This window comes from Erpetoichthys calabaricus, chromosome 14, assembly GCF_900747795.2.
Source record: "Erpetoichthys calabaricus chromosome 14, fErpCal1.3, whole genome shotgun sequence".
NCBI classification, from domain to species: Eukaryota; Metazoa; Chordata; class Cladistia; order Polypteriformes; family Polypteridae; genus Erpetoichthys; species Erpetoichthys calabaricus.
In genome coordinates this window covers 81813751-81828503 of record NC_041407.2, presented here as the reverse complement: position 1 = coordinate 81828503, position 14753 = coordinate 81813751, and positions in this window count along the sequence as shown.

The window sequence follows — 14753 nt, the reverse complement described above, 5'->3', positions numbered from 1 at the left end:
TGTAATTCTATGCTTTTGAACCTGAAGAATGCTATCCACCTTAACAAATGGATAAGTGTCTGTGTTTCCATCTGAATGCTATGTTTCTGTCATTCCAACTTATGGCACATCACAAACATTTTTAGTAATAAAAATGCATTGCATTTTCTATTCCAACAGATGGTGCACACAAACATTAACACTGCTTTTACGAATCCCATTGCAAATGCCATTTAAAAGAGACATATGCGTTAATTCTGAGGTCTACCATTGATTACTTCGATTTCACCCATCTTAGATGGATAGTCCAGCTAGTGCTGAATTGAAAGACATCACATAATGTCATGAGATGCCATGTCATAATGGGTCTTCTCATTTGTCAGATTTGTTATATTTTTATGTGAGTTTATGCTCCAGAAGACAGAGTTCAAATCTTTGCCAGTGTCATTTTCCCCATATCTGTGTGGATTCCTCTAGGTGCTCTGGTTTTCCACCCACTTACCAAAGACATGTAGTTCACAACTACAAGATAGGCCATCTCACAACTATTCATCTATGCCTTGTTCTTAACACACTTATTCCAGATCAGGGCCACAGGAATCCAAAGTTATTTCAGCAGACATAAGACAGCAACCCTAGATGATGTACAAAAATCTATACCTCTATATCTATAATCTATATCTGTATAATATTATAATTCACACCAAGGCAATTTAGAGTTCCCAATTAACCCTGTGTAACACACATGACTTTGTGATGAGAAAGAACATCAGAACACCAAGAAAAAAACTCCACCAACACTGGGAAAACACAGAAACTTCACATAGGCAGTGACTGAGTTGGTAAAAACATCAACCATTCATTCTTTTGCTGAACTTGTATATTTTAATACAGGGTTACTGGGAGCCAAAGACCAACTGGAACCACTCTTTATCTTATATTTCTATACTTTATTACTTTATACCAATTCAAAGTGCTTTAAATCTGTGTATATATATATATATATATATATATATATATATATATATATATATATACTTTAAAACTTTAACTCTCAAGATGTGGTTAACAGTAATGTTGTCTTAGTAATTAACACAGCATATCACTTAAACAAAATATTTTTAGTAATGCTTTCCTATAGTGAACGCCAATGCAACGATGCAGTGTGCCTTAAATGTATAAAACTACAAGACAGTTGCGAGCAGACACAAATTTTGCAATTAAAGTGCACACTAGTTGTCTGCCTTTATTTTATACAGTATATTTCATAATAATTAATGCAGCAAAATGCTTAGCAGTAATAGGTAAAATTCCTTTTATACAGTATGATCCCTTTCTGATCAATAGTCCTAGATGCTTTAAATGGACGGTCAAGACTGGGACTGCAGATATTTTCCACCACTACACACTTTATTTAGATAATAAAACATCCTGGTGAAGAGCACAATGAGATTGGTCACTTGTGTGACCATGTCACTACTTGAACCATTGCTGCAAGGGGATACTATGCCTCTTTTTTTATGAAAAGAGCCCTGGAGTTAAGCACTCTGAAAGTAGTTGTATAATGGATGCACAGTGACAGATGCTAGGAAATGAAGCAGGAATCCTCCAACACAACATATGGAAACAGAGATATCCCTTTTCCCCAAAGCATTGGGCTGTGGAGTTGTACACCTTGGGGAGGTCTATCAGGACAGCCTCAGGGGGTTGTAAGGGTCATGAGTCTGCATTTAACAGCCCCAGGTGAGCCTGGATTCAGGGGCTGAGTTTCTAGCAAGGGTTCAACTGATGGTAGTTAGAGAGAGCAGAATACATAAGGAAGTGTCTTCTCCATATAATCCCCCTGTATAGTAGCCAGTGTCCAGGACAACTACAGGTAAGCCGACTAGGCCCATTGGTGTGTTGTTTTACATTTTATTTTTAGTTTTGTGTTCTCTGTATGTTAACCTCTCACTTCTGTAATGCATAAATGTTTTGCTTTTTTATTTTTGGCCTCTTGGTGGCACAGTGATGGCTCATGAGCACCCCCTAGAGTTCAAAAGGTTTAAAACTGTATTTCTATGGATTACAGATTGTTCATAGGCATACTTTTCAATAGAGATGTTACTCTTTGTAGGTCTTTATTTTTTATAAAGTACATTTCCATAACCCATTATACAAATAAACCCGGGCAATGCTGAGTACATCAACTAGTAAAAAATTATTTAAACTGACTAAAGGTATTGGAAAAGAATACACAAACCAAGTAGCAAATCTATGTGTGAGTCACAGAAAAATAGACTCAAGATGTAGTGGCATTAGAGGTTGGTTAGTTCAATAACACTACACAACAGGAAGCTCTACCATTGACATTTATCTTATCATTTATTTTTGAAACTGTATATAAAATAGGTAAGGTGTCTCAAAAGATTATATATCTTTAATAAAGAATTCCTATTCAGAGTTTGTGCACCACCCTACATTAGCAATAGAAGCAGTTTCAGAAAGTGGATAAAGGATTTTCTGTGACAAGCCAAAAATCGGCCATGGACTGCATGATGGTGCAGTGGTGAGCAGCACCATGCATGTCCTCTCTTTGACTGTGTAAGTTTTCCTCCAGTTACTCAGGTATTCCCCCATGCTATAAAGATGTACATTAGGTCAGTGGGTAATTCTGAATTGGTCCAGTATGCGTGTGTGCACAAGAAAACACCACAGTATCCCACAACTCAGACCTGGATAAGTGGGTTAAACAAATGGAGGAATGGACGGATGGATGAAATTTCAGTTCTGAAGTTGATGATACAGAAGTGTTAGCTACATTAGCTACATTTTCAGCCAGATCTGTAGCTTACCAATCAATATTATGTCTTCATTATTGCCTATAATCATGAAATATCATTAGTGCATTAGGAAATAAAATGACTGGCTTGGTGTAAGTGGCAAAAATGAGGTTCCTCCATTAAATTATTGGGCTTACACTCTTAAAGAATGAGCACCTCAGCCATCCAAACAGTCACAACTTCAAGAGGTTGTTTGTCTGAATGCCTTCTGTTTGAGGTGTACTTGGAGGAGACTCTGTCTGGAATCTGGTCTGGCATGTTCAGCTATCTCAATCTCAGTCCTAAGAGGACTCTTGATTCTGCATGGAGCTGAGTTACTGTGAGGAGACACAAAATGCAAGAGTGATGTGCTCTGCAGTGTGGATTTATTTTTACTTGAGCATCCATTTTCAAACTGGCTTAGTTCAGTTCAGGGTGGTTGAAGGCCTGAAAAGTACTCTGCAGGCAAAAGACAGCCCATTGCTGTGTGCTAGTCAACTATGAGCACACATTTACTGTCCAGGTTTGGTTAATGGTGAATCTAGATTTGTCACATGTGAGTAAAGTGAGCTGTGGTTGACTGACCCAACCAGGCTGTATGATTCTGCAAGGACTGGCTCAGGCCTCCCAATGAATATGAAAGGGATTAACATACGGTGCCTTCAGACCTTTTCACTTATTTTAACATTATGTTAAGCTAAAGCCGTATGCTAAAATCATTAAATTTTTTTCCCAAATCCACGAAAACACGTTACCCCACAACAACAAAGCAAAAACATTTTAGAAATTTTTACACATGTATTTAAATATATAAAGAAAATTTGAAATATCTTCTTGTCAGAAGTTTTCCGACCCTTTCCTCAGTACATCATTGAAGCCCCTTTGGCAGCATTTATAGCCTGAAGACTCCTTGGGTCTGACACAACAAACTTTGCACACCTGGATTTGGGAAGATTCTGCCTATCCTCTCAAGCTCTGTCAGGCTGGATGATTGGTGAAAAGTTATTTCCAGGTTTCTCCAGAGATATTTGATTGGGTTCAAGTCCAGGCTTTGGCTGGGCCGCTTAAGAACATTTACAGAGTTGTCCCTAAGCCACTTCTGTGGTGCCATTGCTTTGTACTTAGGATCATTGTCCTTTTTGGAAGGTCAACCTATGGCCTAGTCAGAGGTCTGGAATCCTCTGCAGCAGGGTTGGTTTTCATTAAGGATATCTCTGTACTTTGTTCCATTCTGAGTTCCCTTAACCCTGAGTAATTTTCCAGTCCCTGCCACTGAAAAACAACCCCACAGCATGATATTGCCACCACCATGCTTCACCACTGGAATGGTATTACACAGGTGATGAGTGGTGCCTGGTTTCCAGCAGGCGTGAATTGAAGTCAAAGTGTTCAGCCTTGGTTTCATCAGACGAGAGAATCCGGTTTCTCATAGTCATTAGAGTCCTTTACCTGTTTTTTGGCTTTCATGTTACATCTGGCCACTCTGCCTTAAATCCCAGATTAGTGGATAGCTCCTGTGGCAGTTGCCCTTCTAGAAGTCTCTCTCATCTCCACAGGGATCTGTGGAGCTAATGCCAAAGTGACCATTGAGTTTTTGGTCACCTCCCTTGCCAAGATCCTTGTCCCCTGATTGTTCAGTTTGACCAGGCAGTAAGTTCTAAGAAAAGTTGTTCCAAGCATCTTGCATTTAAGAATTTTTGGAGGTTTTTGGGAAGCTTCAATGCTGCAGGTATTTTCTGTAGCTTTCCCCACATCTGTGCCTCGACACAATCCTATCTCTAAGCTCTGAAGGCAATTCATTCAACCTCATAGATAGATAGATAGATAGATAGATAGATAGATAGATAGATAGATAGATAGATAGATAGATAGATAGATAGATAGATAGATAGATAGATAGTGTCACAAAAATGACCATAAGACATGGAAAAGGTTTGGGGCAGCCACCTGCATAATTTTTTCCAGCTGCAAAACTATGTCAAAAGAACAGACATGTTCACACAACGGAGTCCGAAACAGAACTAATTAACTGGAAGCAAGATGGTGGCTTTAAAGGCCAGTGGAGGAAGTGATGTCATCAGGACCGGAACCAGAACTGACGTCGTTGGCTGCCCCAGAGCCGGGCAGGATTTCCCTAGAATGGCCTATAAGAGATCGAGAGGGAGAATTAGTGAACTTCACCACCCCCTGGTCTGACGTGGAATTACATGTACTCAAGCCCTTTAGTTGTCTCCTAAACATGTGTGTGTGACAATAGATAGAACTTTATTTGACCCCAGGGGGAAATTTAGCTTTTTACCTTGGTCATTGTCACCCCATCTTCTGTTGACAAGAGTGTGTCTTTCCTAATCATGTCCAATCAATTAAATTTATCAACGGTGGACTCTACACAAGGTTGAAGATGATCAATAGAATGGGATGTACCTGACCCAAACTTTAAATGTCACTGCAAAGGGTCTGAATACTTGTGAAAATGTGATATTTCAGTTTTTTATTTTTAATAAATTTTGTAGAAAATCTAAATATCCTGATTTTGCTTTGTCATTCTGGAGTATTGAGTGTTGTTTGATGAGGAAAACATTCACAAACAGCAAAACAAAATGTGAAGAAAGTGAAGGCTTAGGAATATTTTCTGAAGGCACTGTAACATAACATTCTCAAACCTGCTTAATCTAAAGTGAGACTGTGGGGGTGCCAGAGAATATTTCAGCAGCACTTGACACAAGGTAAGAAACATCCACAGACAGAGTGCCAGTCCTCACAGGGCCTAGTCATGCATACCAGTGCTCACATTCACATAGCAGCCAATTTAGAATCACCATTTAACCTAAACTCAATGTCTTTTAGGATGTGGGAGGAAAATGGAAGTTTTGAGAGGAAAACCCACAGAGACACAGGCAGGGCCTGAAAACTCCACACTGACAATGTTCTGGGGCAGGATTTGTGAGGTGGCAGTGCTAACCACTCTGACACCATGCCACCCTGAACTGGATTAAACCAATTTAATAATGAATGGATAGTTTTGAAATTAACAAGTTCCATATTCATGACTCAGTCACACATTCTCTTCATTGCTGTGTGTGTCATCCTCCAAGTTCTCTAGCATACCAACAGCATCCCAAAGATATGCAAGCCACATGAACTAGTTAAACTGAACTGGTCACCATTGTATGAATGCTGGGGTGTGCAAAGGATGGTTGTAAAATGAATGGATGGATTTGCTACTTAATTTTATTTTAGTTGTTATTGGGTATAAGTTTATATAAAAATTATATAATTTCTGAGACACCTTGCATATGTTTTTATTTAAGAATGTTTTTACAGTATATGCATATAATAAGAATTGTTAAATGAAACTGTCACTTTTTGATGCTCAAGGCATTCACTTTGACTGCTAAAACTGTTAAATTGGGGTACTTTCTTATATATTTATATTTTTTTCAATTTTATTTACCTTTCATGCTGACAACCAGCGAGGAGTCTCAGTAGGTCATGTGAAGTCTGTGCTCAAACTGAAAGTTTTGTTTATACAGGCTGCTGCCTTCCTTTTTTCTAGACCTTCAATCAACCTGAATTTACTTATTCTTATTTATTTATTTTTCAAGCTGACCCATTCTTTTCAGCTTTTTTCTGTGTGATGCTTGATTGTGCTGAACTCACTTTTCCTGCAGAACGTTTGCCTCTACTTTTCTTCCTTCTTAAAAAGATGCTGTCTTTCACTGACTGACTGACACATGGCAAATAAGCACACACATTAAAATTCTTGGAGCTGAACAGAAGGGCATACCCCAAGGGAAGCGTACTCCTTGAACCAGCTTATTCTTATCCAGAGTTCAGTTTTTCCCTGATTGTGCTGCTGGCAAGCCTGTGTCAGTCATTGGTGCTGGCCGATACTCGGGCTATCTTGGTGCATGTGTCGTCTTCTTCCACTGCTTGAGTGTAACAAAAGTTTAACCTGCAGCAACTGTTTAGTTATTGGAGTTCATGGATTGGGGGGCAAATTACTTGTGTGTGTAACTAAATGATTTTATTAATTGAGCCTCATGCAGTAATGGATCCTAATGTTTTACATGAACCTATTCAGTGTTATACACATACAGTTAGGTCCATAAATATTTGGACAGAGACAACTTTTTTCTCATTTTGGTTCTGTACATTACCACAATGAATTGTAAATGAAACAACTCAGATGCAGTTGAAGTGCAGACTTTCAGCTTTAATTCAGTGGGGTCAACAAAACGATTGCATAAAAATGTGAGGCAGCTAAAGCATTTTTTGAGCACAATCCCTTCATTTCAGGGGCTCAAAAGTAATTGTACAATTGACTCAAAGGTTATTTCATGGGCAGGTGTGGGCAAGTCCGTCGTTATGTGTTAAAATTCACCACTGGAAAAGGTGAATTTAAAACAATATGGATAAAGAAAGTTAACATTTAGAGATAAGGCAAAAAAATGCAAATTTATGATACATACTAGCAGGTATTTCTGAATACAGTGAAACTGGTTGGAATGAAAACTTGCAGTCACAGTTCCAGGACACTTGGGAACCCCTGTTAAATTGTGTTGTTTAGAGTTAATTGGATATGTACAGATGGGAGTGCAGTTTCCTCCCAGTGATCACTCGAGCTATATACCTTTAGGAGTGTACAAGTACAGTTACTACAGTATGTTCTTTTATTGACTGACTTTTCATGCCATGCTGGTTAAAGACCTGTGGTCCATACCTCTGGGATAAGCAATTGACCTCTGTCAGCTTATAAAAAATTGTTCACAAATACAGGAAGATTATGTAAAGTTCACAGATTCAGTGAAAAGGTCTGGATTTGAACTTGAAACTATTTAGGTGTGAGACAGTAGCACCGACAGCCTAAAATAGAACTGCTGTAAAAACATTCGCATGAAAATGACCCAGATCAGTAGCGGCACGGTTACGAAAAACTGAAAGCGTCACGAAGGACCGTCAACCAAAGGGAGAATTTACTAAAAGCGATTTTCAACTTCTAGAGCTACCATATTACATGCAAATCATCCGAGTTTGACGTTATGACAATATGAACGACAGTACGGGTGAACAAAACATAAACTTTACGACTATGTAAATCACGCACGACGTCACTGCGTCTGCACGTACATACGCACACACGCTGACGTTCAGGAGCGTCATAAAAGACTCGGTAGGTCGAATTGCCAATCAGTTTATCATTGAACTGTATGGAAACTGGGTGGCAAGAGTGACGCTATTCAAAATTTTAAGGCCCTCCATATTTTAGGAGAGTCGAAGGATTGTAAATGCCAGCTACCTTTAGGCACACAAACCACCAGCCCCAAAAAAGGAGCGGGTGCGCAAACGATAACTGAGATTAGTGAAGCTTTCTGGAAAACGTTTTTAAAAAGTAACGACATAGTTGTTTATATATTCGAGCTATTGTCGCTGGATCTGGTTTTTAGTATTTACGTCCATAGTGACGTGTATGTCTGGAAAACGTCTTTGCGATTTGATATTAATTAAAGTAAATACTGTGGAATAAATCACTCGAGAAATACAGTTTACCAATGTGTCCTGAAGAGAATGGTAGAAAACCGTCCGAGTTTAACATACCTGCCTTCCCCTTTCGTCGGATGAAACTTTAATGTATGGGGACTCCGGTGACACGGGAAATTATTGTATTCCTGTGTCAAAGAACCAGTGCAGCACCGTCTCTATTGATTTAGTGATCAAAGTAAATCACTCAAAAATCCTGACGTAAGACGTGGTTATTAATTCAGCTGTAAAAGTAGATACTGGCGTTCATTTGCAACGCAGAGCATCCGCGCACCCTCTGCTAAAGCCAGGGCTTGATGAACAAACTGCTTCCACTTCCCACACCATGATGTCATGGAAAGCTTTACACTGCAGTGATGATGGAGTGGATCCTTCTGTGAACTAGTAATTGTCACTCTAAATGAAACAATGGACATGCAGCAGTGGAGGATCACCCTAATGGCTTTTAGGACCGTCCTCTTCCTTGTCTGTTACTTTTTGTCTACCTTTTCCTCCTTTCTTTCTCTTTTAGGATCTGAAGACAGAATTCTGGTATGACGGTGAATTATTTTCAGAACTTTTCAGACTTTACTTTTAGTCAGATAACCTGATCGTTGGAATGTGGTATGGTGGTTTTAGTCCACGCTGTCTCATGACGACCAGTCATGTTTCCAGATCAAACCTCAAGAGATAATGAAAGTGAACCAAAAGAATGGATGTCAAACAGGACCTGTGCCAATCCTAATTTTCTCAGCATTTTACAAGATTACAACATTCCACAGGTGCTATCATCCTCGCAGATCAAAGTGTCCAGTGGCCTCTGTATGTTCATTGTTTGAAGTGTGGTCCACAGTTAAGGTACCCTTGATCCATTATACAAGTCAACAATTTAAAACGGAAGAAAGAAAAACAGACAATGGACACTGTTCAGATGACATCCAAAGTTTGGAGGTGGGCATTAAGATGCTAATGGTGTGCTTTACAACAACACAGTATTGCTACAGAAGGTGTTTTATAGTACGTGGTATAGAAATAATATTTTAAGCAAGCTATAATGGGCATGCTGCTGGATAAGTAAATGATTTGTTCTTTGTATTTTGTTTCACCAAGAACAATTGGTAAACTCCAGGCTGTTTCCATATTTGTCTTGCTCATATTTTAAGACAATAGACTCCCAATATATTAACGTCATAGCCATAAAATCCTCATTTTACTCCCAGTCTTCATGCTAAAGTGTTGCTGTTGTTTAAATTTAATTTCTGGGTTTAATGGATGGGCCTTGGGCAGAATGCAATATGATGAGGCATCATGGCTTTTAATTGCTATACAGAACACCTTTTAATAATACTTTCCCATAAAGAAACTATATAAAATACTTGTCTTCTATAAAAAAAAATCTACTCCTTGTGCTCCCCCTTCAGGTGACAGGGATTTTTTAAAATGATTCATATTTTTACAAAGAGTCTAATATATGTTTAAAGGTGGGCAGCATGGTAGGTAGTGTGGCTCTCATACCTCCATGGAGCCAGCTCAGATTGTCAGTTCACTGTCTGTGTAAGGTTTGCAGATAATCCCTTTGTCCATGTGAATTTTTCTGAGCACTTCTGTTTTATTTTTCTTTCTCACCATCCAAATATGCACTTTTGGATTAATATTACTGAATTTAGATTGGCCTGGTTTGGGTGTATGCTTTGAGTGTGGTCTTTGATGGGCTGGCATTCGATCTGTTTCTGCCTTGTTCCAGACACTTTAAGGATAGTGTTGTGTGATGTCAAAGTCTTTAATAGATAAAGTGGATGGATGGATGTACTCTGTTGATCTCCAAGGGGAAACTCACATACTCCAGTAATCACACAGAAAATGAAATGCTCACAAACAAAAGTGCAATAGTAAAAACCAAAGTGCACACCAATGTACAAGACCCAGAGCTATAGACATACTGTATACCCAGTGTATGTTTAATATACTGTGCAGTGACCTTTAAAAAATGTCCCTATGACAGTAATAACTGAAATTTAAATGTACAGTAAATCACACAATATTTGTTAAGGTACAAGAATGTAAATTAAAAACATTATGATTTGGTTTCCATCTCTTGCTTATTCTGTGCCTCTAAGTGCTTAACTTAGCCTGTCTGTTATCATAATCCTAGAAGCATAAAAACTAGGCCTGGGAATTGATTAAAAAATTAACTATTTAATCACGTAATTATATTAAATTAGTTGCAATTAATCACATCTAACGTTAAAACATACAATCATAAAATAATTACATAAAATCATGAAGTAAGTATATATTGAATCACAAAATGAATTTAGAATCAACACAAAAGAGCTTTTAAAAATTTAATGGCATAGTTTAAACTTAAACAATGACCTGAAATCTGACCTTTTAACAAAATACTACTTGAGCAAGTACAACATGAATTTGAATGCCTTCCTAAAAAGCAAGTTGAAAAGAAGGCAATAAGAAAATGAAGCCAATGTGTTAATTCTTAAATTGGTATGGCATATGAGACACAGATGTGTCAAAGTAAAATTAACCAATTAAAGCAACTAGATTTTGAATGCACTGCTAAAGACTAACTTAGTTGAAATAAGCATCTCTTAAATAGGCATACATTAAAACTTGTGTTAAAACTCCTCAAATGCCATCCACAATTGTTCTTCACCATCAACAACTTTATAGTTGTACTTTAAACAAGTGTTTTTCAATTGGTGTGCAAAGAGAGCTACACAGGTGTGATGTATAGGAACATCTGTATGAGCAGGCAAAGGGATGTAGCAGCTGGGAAAATGCATCCAAAGTGCTCACTAAGTGCTGTGTCTGCGATGCCAACCTCCAGGCTGCTTTTTTTTTTTTTTTGCTGCACTTTTACTCACCCTTTCAGACAGTTTAGCATGTCTAGGAGACTTAATGGTTTTGTGGTTGGTAGAATCATGACATGCCTATGGATTGTTTGAGTTATAAAAAGTGTGCCACCAAGAAACACAGTTGGAAAACACTGCTCTGCCTACACCATTGCTCCTAGCATGCCAAAAAAAGTTCAGTGTAGCAGCTGTCTCACTTAAAATTCTGACACCGTGCATTATTTGGGTGTTTATGTTGTGTTCTTTACATAAATTAGTAAAGGTAATGCAAACTAGAATAATGGGTAGGGATAATCATTACACTTCTGTTTCATAGAATATTGTCATTATATTAGGGCAGTAAGCACTGTAAGCTACCTTGCAGACTGGCAAGTTAAGCACAGAGGCACTAGAGACTTTTTTTGGTTTTAGTGCCACTCAAAGAAAACGTATCTTGCACGTATGTACATTTAACTTTTTTTGTATTGTTCCATAATGTAAAACCAAAATGTAAACAATTACATGAGAATGCCACCCTGACCAAAGCTCTCTCTGATGCAATTGCCTCGTTACCAGCTCTGGATATGACAATATTTTTTAACGCGTTAAACATGCCACATTAATCACAAAAATGAATGCGGTAACTTTCCCAGGCTTAATAAAAAAAAAGTACAGTACTCATAAGTAGGTGGTGTGTCCAAGTACAGTCCCCAACACCTTGACTCTCAGTGAGAATCTGGATGAGTCTTGATGATGGTCACCTTAAAGAAAGATGAAAATAGCTTCATTATGTATGTCAGTTAGACCAACAACACAGCAGCACAAGAGTTAATACTGCTGTCTGACGGCTACAAAGATAAGGGTTTAAATTGCATCTTGGGCACTTTTGCTGTGAATTTACACATAGTCCACATGTCCTTGTGAGGTTTTACTGGGCACACTATACATCAATGTCCAGTCATTGTGAGTCACCAATGTACTTGAGTGTGCCCTCCAAAGGGCTGGGTCCGGTGTCTGCGACCATAAATTTGGAATAAAGCATTTCAGAGAACGGATGGATATAAATTAGGTAGTGTGTACCCTTTTGGTTAAGGAAACAGACTTTGAGACACAAGGATGCCACTGACTGTCTTTGTCATCCTTATTGATGCCATTTAATCTGCACAAAAAAAACTACAGTGATTTGTATTTGGATAAATTACATAAATGAAAACATTAACTGAACATTCCAAATCGGGGAAGAAGACCATAAGTAAGTGATGGGATTTTAATTATTTACTTTCATTTGCATTGTTTTTGTTTCTAAGATTGGTTATTATGATTGTTAGATATTAATTCATGGAAATGAACGCTCAGCTTCTTGGCTGATGACTTTTTGTAATTTGGTTTATTATGAAAGGCTGTATGCAAAACTTTTGCATGGAGTAGAAAGACATATTCAGTTATTTAACTTAAAGAGACACCCTTTGATATTGTTGAGTTGCTTATCTGGATCTTTCTGTGTTTGCTTATTCACTTTTTTAGGATAAAGTCTTTTGTTCCATTCTCTTACTAATTTTTCTTTCTTTTTTTGGTTGTTTGGTTTGTGACCATTGATCTTTTTTTACAATCTAATATTTAAAGCTGTAAGTGTTTTTATAAATGAGCAGTGAACAGTCTGCAAGACTTCAGGGCTAAACTAATTAAGCTTTAAGTGGACAGTTAAAAAGCATTGTGAGTTTATTTTTGATAATATGCTTTAACTTTGTCTTAAAACCGTGTGTGCCTTCAAATTGTTTTGTGACATTCTTTAATGTTCCACTTTGGAATTTCTGAGATGTAATTTGTGTGCAATATTGAAATAAAACACATCTTTTTGGACTTAAGTGTAAATGTTTTGTAATTTACATAATTTATAGAAGTTAGTATGGGGCTGCAGTGCTAAGTGCTTGCTGTTTTCCTACTTCACAGCCTGGGGTCAAATTCTAGTCTGGTTGCTGTGTGTGGAGTTTGCTTGTTTTCCCAGTGTCTGTGTTGGCTTTTCTCTGGGGACACCAGCTTTTCTTCAGCAACCCATGGACTTGTTGATTAGACTCATCAGCAATCTCAAATTTGCTTCATCTAGGGTTGGCCCCCTGCCTTATTTCCTATATTGTTGGGATAGGCCTTTGAGCCCTGAATTTGAATAAATGCATATAGCCGAAAAAGGGACAAAGCTGTACTTTTAACTTCTAAAGTGCATACACAAATATGTATGTATAGCCTAAAGTTGACCAAACCTGTAATTAAAATTCTAAAATGAATGCAGGAAAAGTAGAAGAATATTTTACTTCACTTGCTGTCTTCATCCTGGTGAGGGCCACAATTAGAAAAACACAGGATGGTCAGAGTGGGCTATCCTTTTACTAACAATCTGATGCGGGTGTATGAAGGGAGCATTCAATGGTTCCTAGGCTAGCCAAGAGAAACAATCCCTCCAGCATGACTTGGGTCTATTCATGAGTCTTTTTCCGGTGGGCTGTGAATAGTATACACTACATGGTATACCAAGCAGGAATCCTCACTATGTGTGCAAACCACCTCAACTGGCTCCTCTTGATCTGGAGCACTGGCTCTTTGAGTTCCTCCTGATATATTGAACCTTCCATCCTTCCACAAACAGCAAGCTCAGTAGTCCTATATTGGATCCTCATTTCAGCTGAATATACATGGCCACTGCCCAGAGCTGGTGACCATAACATAGGAGATGGTGTATGTTGATTTAAAAATTGAGAGTTTCATCTGAAGATTTATTTTCTGCTTTACCATCTTTGTTACAGTGCTTTGAAAACTTCCACCTGTATGCCAGTTCATAGGTAAATTTTACACTTGCTTGTACTCTTTCTTGTGAACAAGACTGTGAGGTACCCCCAACTGTCCTTCATTTGTGACACCAACTCCTCAACCTCCAGAAAAACTCCTTCCCAATAGTGGAGCTAGTGGAGCTTACCCTCTTGGGCATGTTGTTTGCCGGATTGACCCTGAAGGCTGGGTAACTCGCATGTCATGGTCAAACCAAAGGAGCCATATAAAGACAGTACAGGGGATCACCAACTGCAAAGTGAACAGTGGAATTCAAGAATAGCAGACCTTGGAAATACCAGCTGGTTGTTGAAAGAAAACTAAAATATAACAAAGTAGGTGTGGTGTATTGTGTTTTCTTTGTAACTTTTTTTCCCTCGATTGTGGGCATCTGGTTTTAAGTATATATACATACATTATGTGTGTGTGTGTATATTTATATACACACTGGCTGTGATGGCCAATGTAATTTTCTACACTGGTGTGTGCTGAGCCAATTACATCACTTGAAGAGTGGCCCTCCAAATCAACAAACTAATTAAAAGGGAAGGTTTATTTATGAGATGCACTCTGGAACCTCTGGAGGTAGTAGCTAAGGAGAGAAATAAAACAAAACTGAGTGCTATTAGTGGTTAAAGTTCTGGACTTCAAACCTTGAGGCTGTGGGTTCAAATCTCACTACTGACACTGTGACTATGAACAAGTCACTTGATCTGCCTGTACTCCAATTGGAAAACAAGAAGAAATATAACAAATTGTATCATAAATGTTGTAAGTCATCTTG